This window comes from Cyprinodon tularosa, unplaced genomic scaffold, assembly GCF_016077235.1.
Source record: "Cyprinodon tularosa strain WSP-4 unplaced genomic scaffold, ASM1607723v1 ctg581, whole genome shotgun sequence".
In the NCBI taxonomy this organism is placed as follows: Eukaryota; Metazoa; Chordata; class Actinopteri; order Cyprinodontiformes; family Cyprinodontidae; genus Cyprinodon; species Cyprinodon tularosa.
Window position 1 is genome coordinate 138,511 of NW_024039320.1, and position 12,782 is coordinate 151,292.

A 12,782-nucleotide genomic window follows, 5' to 3' on the forward strand; every position below is an offset into this window, starting at 1 on the left:
AAATGCCACACAGATGAGAGTTACATTTCCTGAATCCTGACAAAAATCCCTACGTTTTGATGTTAAATTTATCTAGATAGAGTAAAAAATGAGCGAGTGAGTTGAAGCTGTTCGGCATGAGTGAAATGTTTGAAAACGCTAGAGTGGCACACTCTAGCTGCTGAACATTCCGTCCATAGACTTCCATTATAAATTTGAAAATCTGTAAAAATTGTTTAAAAGTTTGAAGCTTCACTGAAGCAAAACTGTAAAAGTTAGCTGAAAGCCGAGTTAAACAGTAATAGCAGAAAGATACGGAAACATTTTAAAAGTTGAATGGTGTTTCTAGCTGAAAGTATGCTGAAGTAGTTAAAGGGCAAAGTAGCTGAAGATTTAGTGGAATTTTTGAAGTTTTACATGTATTTCAATGGGCCAAAAAAAGTCATAAAAAGCTAAATATTTAAAAAAGTATAATAGCTGAAGTTACCAAAAGTCATAGCACACTAGCCCAGAAGAAGCTGAACGTTTTGATACCAAATTTGTTGAAATCGGATGAAGTATGAAGGAGTTGAAAGAGTCCGAAAAACGTACGGAAAGTGGAATAATAATAATAATAATAATAAAGAGAAACAGAAAAACAATAAGTGGGAATGCATAAGCATTCCCACTTGATAAAAAAGGAATGATACTATTATATAGTATCTAAATCTCTGTTTCTTTAAAGTAAAAAAGGGATGATGAAATTAATTAGTTCGCCATGTGCATGCAAGCGTTTTGCAAAGTGAAAAAGTGCCGCACTAATATAATCTTTGAACTCCAAAGCTGGAGCTCTCCACGTCAGAAACTGTGGGATTTTTCTCTTTAAAATTTCCTTAATTAAAAATAAAATTAAGGATACCTATATTTTTTAAATCAATTTAGGAAAACTTTCACATTAAAGAAAAAAAAGTAGTAGTGATTGAATTAGCCTGACTGTTACATTTTTAACAAATTGTATCTCGAACCAATTCTAGTTTCTCTTCTAATTCACATAAAATGCTAACAGCCAAAAGTGATGCAACTTTCAATGTTAATTGAACTGTGTTTGTTTTAAATCTTTAAGTTTTTGTTTTTAAAGTTTAAATATTGTTTAATTAATGCTTTGCAAACAAAATAAGGTAGAAGTTCTCAGTATTCGGGTAGAATCTATCGATTTGCTATACATCTTATTATTCATTAAACTGTATAACTTCAATTTTTTATGCAATATTTTATAATGCCACTTTTCTTTACAGTTATAACTATTACTAAAAAACAGCATGAAAAAGTATTAAACATATTTGTCCCCTATCATTATGTTAAGCATGTTATAAGCTGGGAAAAAAAGCAGTCCTCAAAATTACGAGTTCGTTTTTTTAGAAAGCTTAAGTGACATGATTTTATGTGGAACACGTAATCCCCCTTAAACGGCCATTTTTTTCAAGCATTCGAGATAACTGGCAATCAGTTTTTAAATCTCTGAAGAAGAATATGATCAAATATTGTTTGAAGAATTATTTTAAGTCACATTGGCTGATATTTGATCTGAAACAGCCTTCAGGCTGCAGCAGCTTGGCTCCTTGTCCTGCTGCGTAACTCAAGTGAGCTTTGGCTACAGGTCCCAAACTGATGACCAGACATTCTCCTTCAGGATTTTCTGCTAAAGAGCTGAATGGGAACAACAACTACTGCAAGTAGTCCGGGTTCAGGAAAACTCACCAACCACCAGCTTTGACGGTAAGTTTTATTCTGACATGCACACTTTCCACAAAAAAAATTACTTTTGTTTTTTAAGTCTACAGAATATTTAAGAAAACAGCCAGCAGTAACCTAAAGATCTTATCCACTGTGATCCAATGAAACCCAAAAGCCTTTGAAATGCTTTCTAGAGTGATTACTAGAGTCCACTTGTTTTCTTATATGTTTTAAAGCTTCTTCAGCTCAGAGCTGATGATTCATTTCAAGCTCTTTTAGCCTACATCGTTTTGTCAGAAAGGTTCTATGTAAGAGATTTGGCTAAAAATAAAAAACAAAAACATGGATAAATCAAGTTAATTTAGTTTTTAACAAGTTTAGCAATTTCACACAGAGCCATATCCATAGCTTTATTTCCTCTTAATAAAGTTTTTCTTTGAAATTGCATTTTGTATTTGATGTGGTTATCTTTGGTTTTACATATATTTGATTATGTTTATACATTTAATTTGGACAAAAAGAAAAAAAAAAGTTTAAGAAATGTTTAAAGCATGAGGAAAACACCTTTTCCTCCCTCTGGCTCCTGATAAACTCTTAAATTGGAAACAGGCCGCCAGTGCATCATTTCTTCAGTTCTTATCATGCTTTAAATTTTGCTGGTGGTCTTTGAATTGAAGGAAGTTAGTATTAACCAATGAGAAAGGTGCAAAAAATGAGGCTCGTTCTTCAGATTAGAAGCACTGTTTGAGAATTAACAGTTAATCTCACATTATTTGGTCTGATGTAATAGTATTCTGATCTTAAATGTTGTGCTCTCATTTGCTGTAACTGGGGAATCATCATAGACAATAAAAATAAAGGCAAGAAAGCATCATTTATTTGTTATATAAAGTGTTTCACAGATTACTGGAGTTGCAGAAATAAAAGTTTGGGTGAGTTCCTGATTTGTGAGGTGCAGATATATCTTATGAAAATTTGTAGAATTGCCACATTAGTAAGAGTTCCTCGGATTGGTGACTCCAGACAGGACTTTCCTATGACCTTTTTCGCTAACTTCTCTGCTTTTTTCTCCTACTCTGACTACTCTTCCACCGACAGGATCTATTGTGTGGAGAAACTCTCCCCCGTTTTCCTCCTTTATAATTTCACAGTGATTCACTGATCTTGGGTCAAAATGTATCCATCCCTGCGGCAGAGGACGGGGCAGAGACAATGCACTTTGCAGTAAGGTCCCCCAGATGGAGAACATATCATCTTCAATCTGCCACCAATCTTTATTGGCCCAAATCATTACACCTAATTAGCAATGATTACTCTTTTTGGTATCAATCAAATCAGGTCAGTGGTTCAGCCATGCTGGCCTCCTTCCCACTCTCTCTCCTCCATGACTTCCTCACTTTCTCTGTACAGTTCTGTGGTGTCGAGTTCAGCAGCCAAAAACACTACAGGAGTTTCAGCAGAGGTTAAGTGCTCTGTGAGAGAATAAATTTATCAGATTAAAATATAGCATCAGCAGTTCAACTGCAATGTTTGAGTTTTTTAAGTTTCTTTTTACACACCAAGTTGAAAGTTGAACTATTATTAACTAACAATGCTTTGAGTTGATAACATGGTTCATTTTGATCTCCTGTGTTTTGCTAACAACTCAGCTAAGTGCAGCATTTACTAAATATCTAAAATGTGTGTCTGTGTTAAATCTGAAAAAACTGTCAGATTATTTCTGTGGAATTGCAGGAGGAACCTTTAAATTGTTTAAAACATACATTTCTGTTTCCTCTGAAAGGCCTGACATCGGTTTAATAGTAAAGATGAAATATTTAAGTACACAAGACAGTTAAGATGTTACATGTGCATTCAATCCGGTGGTGAAATGACTTCAAATATTCACAGTTACCAATAAAAATGAAATAATAATTATTATTTTTAGTTGTCTGTTTTAATTAGGTTGAAGTGACTGCGCATGACAGCTTCTTAGTTACAAAGTGGGAGCTCATGAAACCACAGTAACAGGTCCCCGATTTTCTGCCGAACCCTTTGCTGCAGCCCCTCAAACTTGTCCTTCAGATTAAATTAGAGATTGGATTAGAGAGTTTCATTAAATGTGTTTCAATGGATAATCAGCTGTTTTCATGCCTTTCATCACTAAATGGTCAGATATGGTGTTGTGAAATACATGGACACAGGACTCTATAGTGGAGATGCCTTCTCTGGATTGACTGATCTTCTGTCCAGTAATCTGATAGATAACTCTGGGTTTAGCCATTCCCAGAACACCAGTCTAACTGCTCTTTGCCACACATAAAGTTTGGGGCAAAGGAGATTCTGGTGTGAGGCTGTTTCTAAGGAACGCTTCAGCATTTTTATGTTCTCTGCTTTTTAGAGACCCTTTAGAAACTTTTCCTTTATCTTCAAGATGATTAAACAGCAAGGTCTGTAACCACATGGATGTTGGGCTTGGGGTGAAAAATCAAACTTTATGGACGAATTTTGTGCAGAGATGCAAACCAAGGTGTCTTATTCATCGTCAGAGTCAGACCTCACAAATGAGCTCCTGGAAGAATGTTAGAAAATTCTCCTAAACCCGGTGGAAATCTTCTCAAGAGAGTGGAAGCTGTTATGGATGCAGTGGGTGGGCCAACATCCTATCAAACTCAAAGGATTAAGGATTGGAACTTAAATCTCAATGCACAAAGCTGGTAGTTGATTCGTTTTAAAACGGTCTGTGGGAGTATAAACAAAACAGAAATGTATGTTGCTGTTGTTTTTTTTTTTGTTTGTTTCATTCGGAATTCTAAGGTTGAAATAGGTATTTCTATTTCTGACACCAAACGGGGACCCATCTTCAAGCCTGTTATTGGTTTTAGATTTTCTTTCCAGTGGTGCTCATATTATCCATAATCCAGATCCTTCACAAACATGAATTACATTTTTTCAAAAAAGAATATTGTAGACTCATCTTTGTCTTAAACTATAAAGCTGTCCTAAGTCAGAAGCAAATATTACTATTTCTAACAGGTTATCTTACAGTTCTTTAATGGTCTCTTTAGAGACCATTCGTTTAAAAAAAATCTGTTCATCATAGCTTATAAAACATTATTTAAAATCATGATCAGCTTAACTTCAGCAGTGAAGAGAATATGTGTAAAACTTAGCAGAGTAACTGAGCTCAACGACAGAGAATACATTTATTTATTTTAGTATTTCTTTTTTTTTTTGGCCAGAGTTCATATTGAGCATTCTACCCTCGGAGGAAAAGGCCCCCATTTACATTTTTTAGTGATAAAAATAAAGTAAGGCTGATAGTTTAGGTTTTAGTCTGCAGATGAAGTTACAGCCTCTATAAAGTGAGACATACATTAGTTATAATGCATTTCAATACTGAAAAAAATGGCTTTTACATTATTAAATATATGTTTATCTTATCGTAAGGAGCTGATACCTCCCTGTAGTTTTTAACGATAGGTTTTAGCTGTGAGTCAACTGATTTATGCTCAAAGGATTTTTTTCAATAAGAGTTCAAAGTTGGGTTTGATGAGAGATTTCTCTTGTTATCTAGGACACCAAACCGATGAACAGTCACTAAAAACTGAAAAGATAAAAAGGATTACCACACAATGCAGCTCCCACAAAAACTCAGTTCAAAATAAAAAGGACTTACTGCTTCAAATTTAATAAACTCTAATTAAAATGGCTACAGCTGACTACTGTTTCACTATAACTAAATAACATCTATGTAAAAAAAAAATAAAAGCCCAAACTTCTTTAACATGGGCTGTTATAATCAATACTAAATCAATTATCTTGTCTAAATTAAATTAAATATAAAAACATTAATGAATCTTTGGACCTTGTAAATAAAATAGGAAGAAAATCTGAAAATTGACATATAAGTTTTTGATCTTAGCTTTTATATCTAAATTTGCATTTGTCAGGACAAAATAAAGTAGATTATTTAAGACAATATTACACAATCCAATTTAGCAAAATTAAAATTAAAATTTAGAAAGGCCATCAAGTTATTATCCTAAAAATGAAGACCTCAATCCTTGGCTGCCATGTACTGTTCTCTTGTTAGTGTTAATTGCAGCTTTGACAGCAGTTAAAGGCAAGGTCTTCCTCTGACTCCTAATCATTTATCTCTCCATTAGAGAGAGCACTTCAAGTTTTTATTAGCGTAATAAAGTTGATCTTCAGCACTACAAAAAGCCTCCTCACCCAATGATGCTTTGAGGTCTCAGAATGGATGTGCTTTTCATCTTTATACTCCTCATAAGTCTTACACACACTCTTCTCTCACACACACACCCACACACAAAAAATGAATCTTTAGATTGATTAAATTTGTTTTATGATGCTGTTTTTACTAAAAAAGCCTGTGATACACAACCATTGTTTCCTTTTCATGCTGATAATGTTTATTTTTGCTGCATGCAGCGATATGACAGGCAAAATGGCTTCTTTATGAAAGTTTAAATATTTGTATTTATTTTTTTTCAACTAACATAGCGTTTGATTATGTAATTCTAAGGCAAACTGAAAATCCCCCTCTTCGCCAGTGCCCTCTTGTGGACGAAGTATGACATTGCAGTAGAATAAGTTCCAGTTTTTAACTGTCTGTTAGTAGGTGTGGGGGACCACAATCAACAAGGGCAGAACATTTTCAAAGTAGGACATTTTTCAGTTTAATTCTTCCAAAAATAGTAAACAAAACAAAAAATTAATTCAAGAATAAATCAAAGGATAAATAACAAATCAACTGAGATTAACTGAACTCTAACTCAACACAAACAAAACTGACCTGCAAACAAAGATAAAAGCTGCTTAAATAGGGATGGAGTAAACCAAGTCTAGCACATGAGGGAGGCACAACATAACAAAAGAACTAATAAATGCAAAATTAACTAAAGCATTCTATGAAACAAATAAATCAAAGCTAACTTTTACTTAGTGAAAACAATAATAAGTGAGTATTTAAGTTACAAAATTAACTAATTAAAAACAACTTGAAACAAGTCTCCCTCATCAGTCTTTCAAAAAACAAATGGTATGCTCCAGGTTTCCTCCTCTAGCTGGTTTGTATCAGCAGCACCTCTAACAAAAAAAAAAGTGTAAATAAACCATTCAGACAGACATTAACTAAAGTGTGCAGTGTGCACCCGTTAGAAAATACCTGTCTAAATGAAATAACTTACCTAAACATATAAACTGTTATATAATATAAAGCAAGAAAAAAATACAAACACGATGTGGTGGTGGGAGGATCATCCACCACAGTAGGCATAAACATTATTTTGACAACATAATAAATCCCTATTATAGATGTATACGTTACCTTTGGGTTTCCAGGAGGGTATCAGCAATCTATTAAAACTAATAAAGTATCTACAGTCATTACAATATGTGATGTCATGATAAATTGAAGCAGTGATAAAATAAACATTAACATTTTTGACAAAGGAATAGAAAATGTCTGAATTGAACATAATATTAATGGGATAACAATGGTTTGGACCTTTCGCTGACATATGGCATTGCAGGGGAAGAAATATATTTCCTCACAACCCTGTCCTCTCTGACCACTTTTTAATAACCTTCAGGATTACTTGAACAGAATTCTCCTGCCCCAAAAGAAAGTTTCACTTTAGCACATCATTATCAGATAATGTAGTTATAAATTGTAACAAATCTGTTTAACTTTCTCCTCTGTGTTGCTGAGCAGCGCTGCAGAGGGTGAAATTTTAGCTTGTTTCCCTTCACAGGTTGATGATTTTGTTGCTAGTTCGCTACATACTGCCTTAGACAATGCAACCCCTTTGACAAAGAAAAATTGCATAACCTGAAGCAAAATGCCAGGAAACCTGGAGAGAAAATGGCCTACGGGAATCCTGCCTAGTTTGGAAAAATAGTTTACTGCTCTATAAAATGATCCTTCATAAACCAAGAGCAGCATATTTCTCCTCATTAATAGAGGAGAATAATAATAATCCTAGATATCTTTTTAATGCAGTTGCCAAACTCACCCAGAGCCATAGCTTAGTTGAACCGTCCATCGCACCTGCTCTTAGCAGTAATGATTTTATGGGATTCTTTATAATTAAGATTAATCCTATTAAAAATAAGATCATTAGAACTCCTCTATCCGTGATTGGTCTCTGGAGTGTGGGGCAGCATCTGAGGTAGTCATGGAATCTGATTTAGACTGCTTTGATCCAGTTGAACTTTCAGAGTTAGCAAAACTTGTCTTCATCCAAGCCTTCAACTTGTATGTTAGATGCAGTTCCACTCAGGTTATTTAAGGAAGTATTCCTTTTGATCACCTTCTTCAGTTTAGATGTGATTAATCTATCTCTGTTACAGAGATATGAACCAAAGGCTTCTAAGGTAGCTGTTATTAAACCTTTACTTGAGAAACCGTATCTTGACCCAGATGACTTGGTCAATAATTGACCTATATCCAATCTTCCTTTCTTATATAAAATTCTTAAGAAAGTAGTTGCCGAACAAGTGCGTGGCCACTTACACCAGCATGAACATTGTGAAGAGTTTGAGTCTGGCTTTAGAGCTCATCATAGCACTGAAACAGCTCTGGTGAAAGTTGCCAATGATATTCTCATGGCCTCAGATAATGGACTTGTATCTGTGCTCGTCCTGTTGGATCTCAGTGCTGCATTTGACACAGTTGATCATAATATTCTTTTAGAAAGACTTGAATGTTTGGTAGGAATTTAAGGAACAGCACTAGACTGGTTTATTTTATTTATCTGATCGATTTCGGTTTGTTCAAGTTATTCTCTTTACTATATATATGCTTCCAATTGGTAGAATTATTAAACAACATGGGATTAACTTTCACTGTTATGGCGACGTCTATATCTACTGTATCTACGAATCCAGATGAAGCTAACCCATTTCATTTATTAAAGGCATGTCTTGAAGACATTAAAAACCTGGATGACTCTTAGCTTTCTGCTTTTGAATGCAGACAAAACAGAAGTTATAGTCTTTAGACCTGAGTCTTTGCAAAAGAAGCTGATTAGTCAGTCATTATATTTAAATGGGATTAAACTGATCTGAGAAAATAAAATAAAAAATCATGTTGTTATTTTTGGTCAGGACTTGTTATCTAAATCCCATATCGGTACAGACCAGGACTGATACACGGCTAATGAGAAGGCTCACCCAAACCACACTGACAGGGACGGCACCAGAAGTACGATGCCAATGTGGCAAGATACGCAAGAACACCAGAGGGCTAAAGATCCATCAAGCCAAGACCAAGTGTGGAAAGGAGGCAATTCTGTTGCAGCGCAGAGTGGAGACACTAGGGGTGTAAATAATAATCGTTTTGTATCGATGCATCGATTCAACAGCCGAAGATTCGATGCATCAACACGTCCGCAAGATAATCGATTCATGTTTTTTTCCCCCTCTGGTCTATTTTTATCCATTTGCTCCTGGGCGTAATTCTCCCTCCCGTGCTGCGGTGTCGCTAAACCTATTTTGCCCTCCTACCTCGCTTCCTGGTTATACTCTTACAGCAGTGTGTTGCAGCAAGCTTGACACAGACATTTTTAAATTATGCTCAATATTGAAGCGTGGTCTGTGCTACACACTGTGGGTCTAGATACGGCCCAGGCGGCGAGGAAGTGGGGGCGAGTTTAGTCCGACGACGGAGGGACATGAGGGCCAAAAAGAGCGGAGATCCAGGTAGAAAAAGGGTCCCAGCGTTCTCGTGCACCTCGCACTTCTAGCGGGTCAAACTTCACGAGTTGTTTTCCGCTATTTCGGTCATAAAAACAAAACAAGCCGGCCTCCTGTCTGCGGCACTGTTTGCGGTCACCTACAATTTGGGAGAGGAGCAGCGGAGCCTCTCTCAAAGGGGCGGTGACGTCTGGAGCCGAGGTATTGCATTGAACTCATTGCACTGATATGTGCAGTATTTTTGCAGTATTTTTTGATGCAACTTTTCTACTTCTGTTATTTGCTGTTGTTTCTAAAAAAAAAAAATGCATAACGATATTACAGCTTTCGTTGATTTATTTCAAACTTGAAACTTTGTTTAGCCTGTAAGGTCTAAAAAAAATTTTTTTTTTAAATTAATCATTAATCGAATCGAATCGAATCGAATCGAATCATGGTGTATTCTTGAGTATCGAAAATAATCAAATCGTTGGGTCAGGAAATCGATACTGAATCGAATCGCCATGATGGGTGTGATTTACACCCCTAGGAGACACCTCGTCATATGCAGGAGAACCCCAGTCAGGAGGCACCCCACAGCACTGGAGATCTCTTGGCAACGGCTTTGCCTTTGAACCACACAGTGGTCAACTCTGATGCCTCCCAGCAACCTCAACCTCCAAAGGACAGAATAAAATGGCCGAAAATGAACAGCAACAAGGAGTGGCAGCAGCTGGATGAGGACCTCTGTAAGATTCTTGAAACTGCTCTGGTAGGGGCAGCAGAACAGAACATGGCAACGATGACGGCAAAGATCTATAATGTGGCTAAGGAGTGGTTTGGTGTCGAGGAAAGGAAGACCAGTACTCCTAATGTCCGGCAACCAAATCGGAGGGTAAAGGAGATGCAGAGCTTGCGGAGAGAGATAATGGCACTATCCAGGCAGTTTAAGAATGCCACCAAAGGGGAAAAAGAGGGAATTAGAGACCTAGCATCAGGGCTTTGTGAGCAGCTTCATAGGCTGAGAAGGGCAGAGTAGACACGGAAGCAGAGAAAGAAGAAGGGGGCAAAGAGGGCACAGTTCATAAAAGACCCTTATAGGTTTACTAAAACCTTTTTAGGAGAAGCAAGATCAGGATCACTCAGCAGCTCTAAGGAGGAGGTTGAAGAAGCTCTGAGGTTGACTCACTGTGACCCACAGAGGCATGAACTTCTTAGCAGCCACCCAAAGATCATCAGGGTGCCAACCCCCTCAGAACCTTTGGTGACCAGAGAACCAACCTGGAAGGAAGTGGAGGAGGTGGTTAAAAAGGCAAGGACAGCATCAGCCTCTGGACCAAGCGGGGTGCCCTACAAAGTGTACAAGAAGTGTCCACTTCTGCTACGTAGACTTTGGAAGCTCCACCGGACAATCTGGGCAAAGGGCAACATACCAGCTTCCTATAGTGTACTATTTTTGTTCTTCCGTGTCCAAGTAGATAATATAAATAGCAAGCAAATGTTTATTAACAGTTTGTCATGGATCAAGGCATCTGCATGAGGTGACCCTTGGAATATTCCACAGCATAATATTTTGCACTGACTCCTCTCCCCTTGCTCCTTTGTATATTGCTTCCTGTGGACATGGTTTATTATTAATGAAGCTTGTTTGCAGGGGGGACCAGTACTAGAACAACTTTATGGATTTATAGGTATGGGGTTAGACAGTGTTCTAAAAATCTCATATTTCAACACGCTTGGTGATTAATGGGAACTGTTGATAAGGTTACTATGTCAGGTATCGCTACAGTTTTGTTCTACTGGGTGGGACAGAAAGGTTCCAAATGGAGACTTAGATAACATTAACATGAATCAGTGTGCAGGCAAGATATACATTCAGTAATCTGTTGCACACCTAAATGTGTGGGTGTAGGCTTCAACAGACATACATTTCCCAATTTGTAGCTATAAGGAAATTTGCATGTTTCAAATGTTAAAATGATAAGTAATCAAAAGAACCCTTCATAAAAAATGCTTGATATATTGCTTAACAGTGCTGAAAATAACGCACAGCACACCTCTATGGAGACTTTATGGGTCAGATTATGTCATTCGTTGCTCTTCTACAAACTTTATCATACACCATAAATGTTCAGAATCTACTGTTATAATACCTGTTAGCTCTCCTTGTTTTAAGATTAGATTGGGGCTGTTTGTCTGAATGCAATGCCAGTCAAAAACAAAAGAGCATAAGCCAATAAGAGTGAGTGAAAATTATGCAAGTATAGCCAGTGTTTTCATCCAAAGTGTTAAATGTTCGTAAAAGTAGCAAGTGGGTAAAGTGAAAATGCTCCATGTGATAAAATTTCCTTTGTTTTTAGATGCACAAAAGGCATGAATGTAGGTTTCTCACAAAGACAGTCTTTGCTAAGGAATTTTTTTAAACACTGTTTATTTAGGGCCAAGCTCAGTATTTACAAATGCCCCTACAGTCTACAGAATGTCACAATAATTCACTCAAACAGCACTTCCCACACAGTGGTTCTTTTTTCTTATCACATCCTTTCAACCTCTGATAGGCTACCTGGTTGACACACTCAACACCTCTGTAAACACCATCTACATCACCAGGTCACAACGTACAACTTGTTTGTGGATACGTTAAAATAATGGTTGTACAAATTGATATAGATTTTTTAAAACATATTCTTTGCAAAAATACAAATTAGAATTACATCAGAAAACAATTACTTCATACTGGAAATGGCACTAATTTCTTGCAGTTATACCAGTTCTAAATGTTGAAAAACAAAAACATAATTTGTATGAAAATAGTTTTATTTAAATATACAAACAAATTTAAAGAAACGATCCCCCAATGTTTTTTCAGAAGGTCAGATTAGTGTCTCTTCAACCATCATTTTCTCCATGTGCAGAAAAGTAATTCCTAATGCAAGGCAGATTTTAAAATGCTGCTTTTGGGAATTTGGTCCCCATAATAGTTTTGAAGATTTCCCACCTCAGCACATTGGATGCAAATGTATGATTGATTCATCACTCAGATTCACCAAGGGCTGCTAATCAGTTCCCTATTTAAACCAGGTGTGCTGCAGGGGGAAATCAAGTCATCCAGATAATACTATTTGAGTCTGTAGGGGTGAGTTATATAATTTCTCTTTGTTTGCTTTTGTTTTTATTCTAACAATATCTATGACTTACTTATCAGATGTTGGTATTGATTGTTAAAGATGTCATTTCTTTGACATATTCACCTCCTAAAGTGATTTATTTAGACTTTTCCCTTGGACTGACTTTTATCTTTTGCCCTTTGAATGGTTTCAATTGATCAATCATATCAAATTGTTTTCACTTTGTTAATGCTCTCTGTGCTAATGTTTGAGTCTCCCCCTTTACAAGACTCAGGAAAAGTA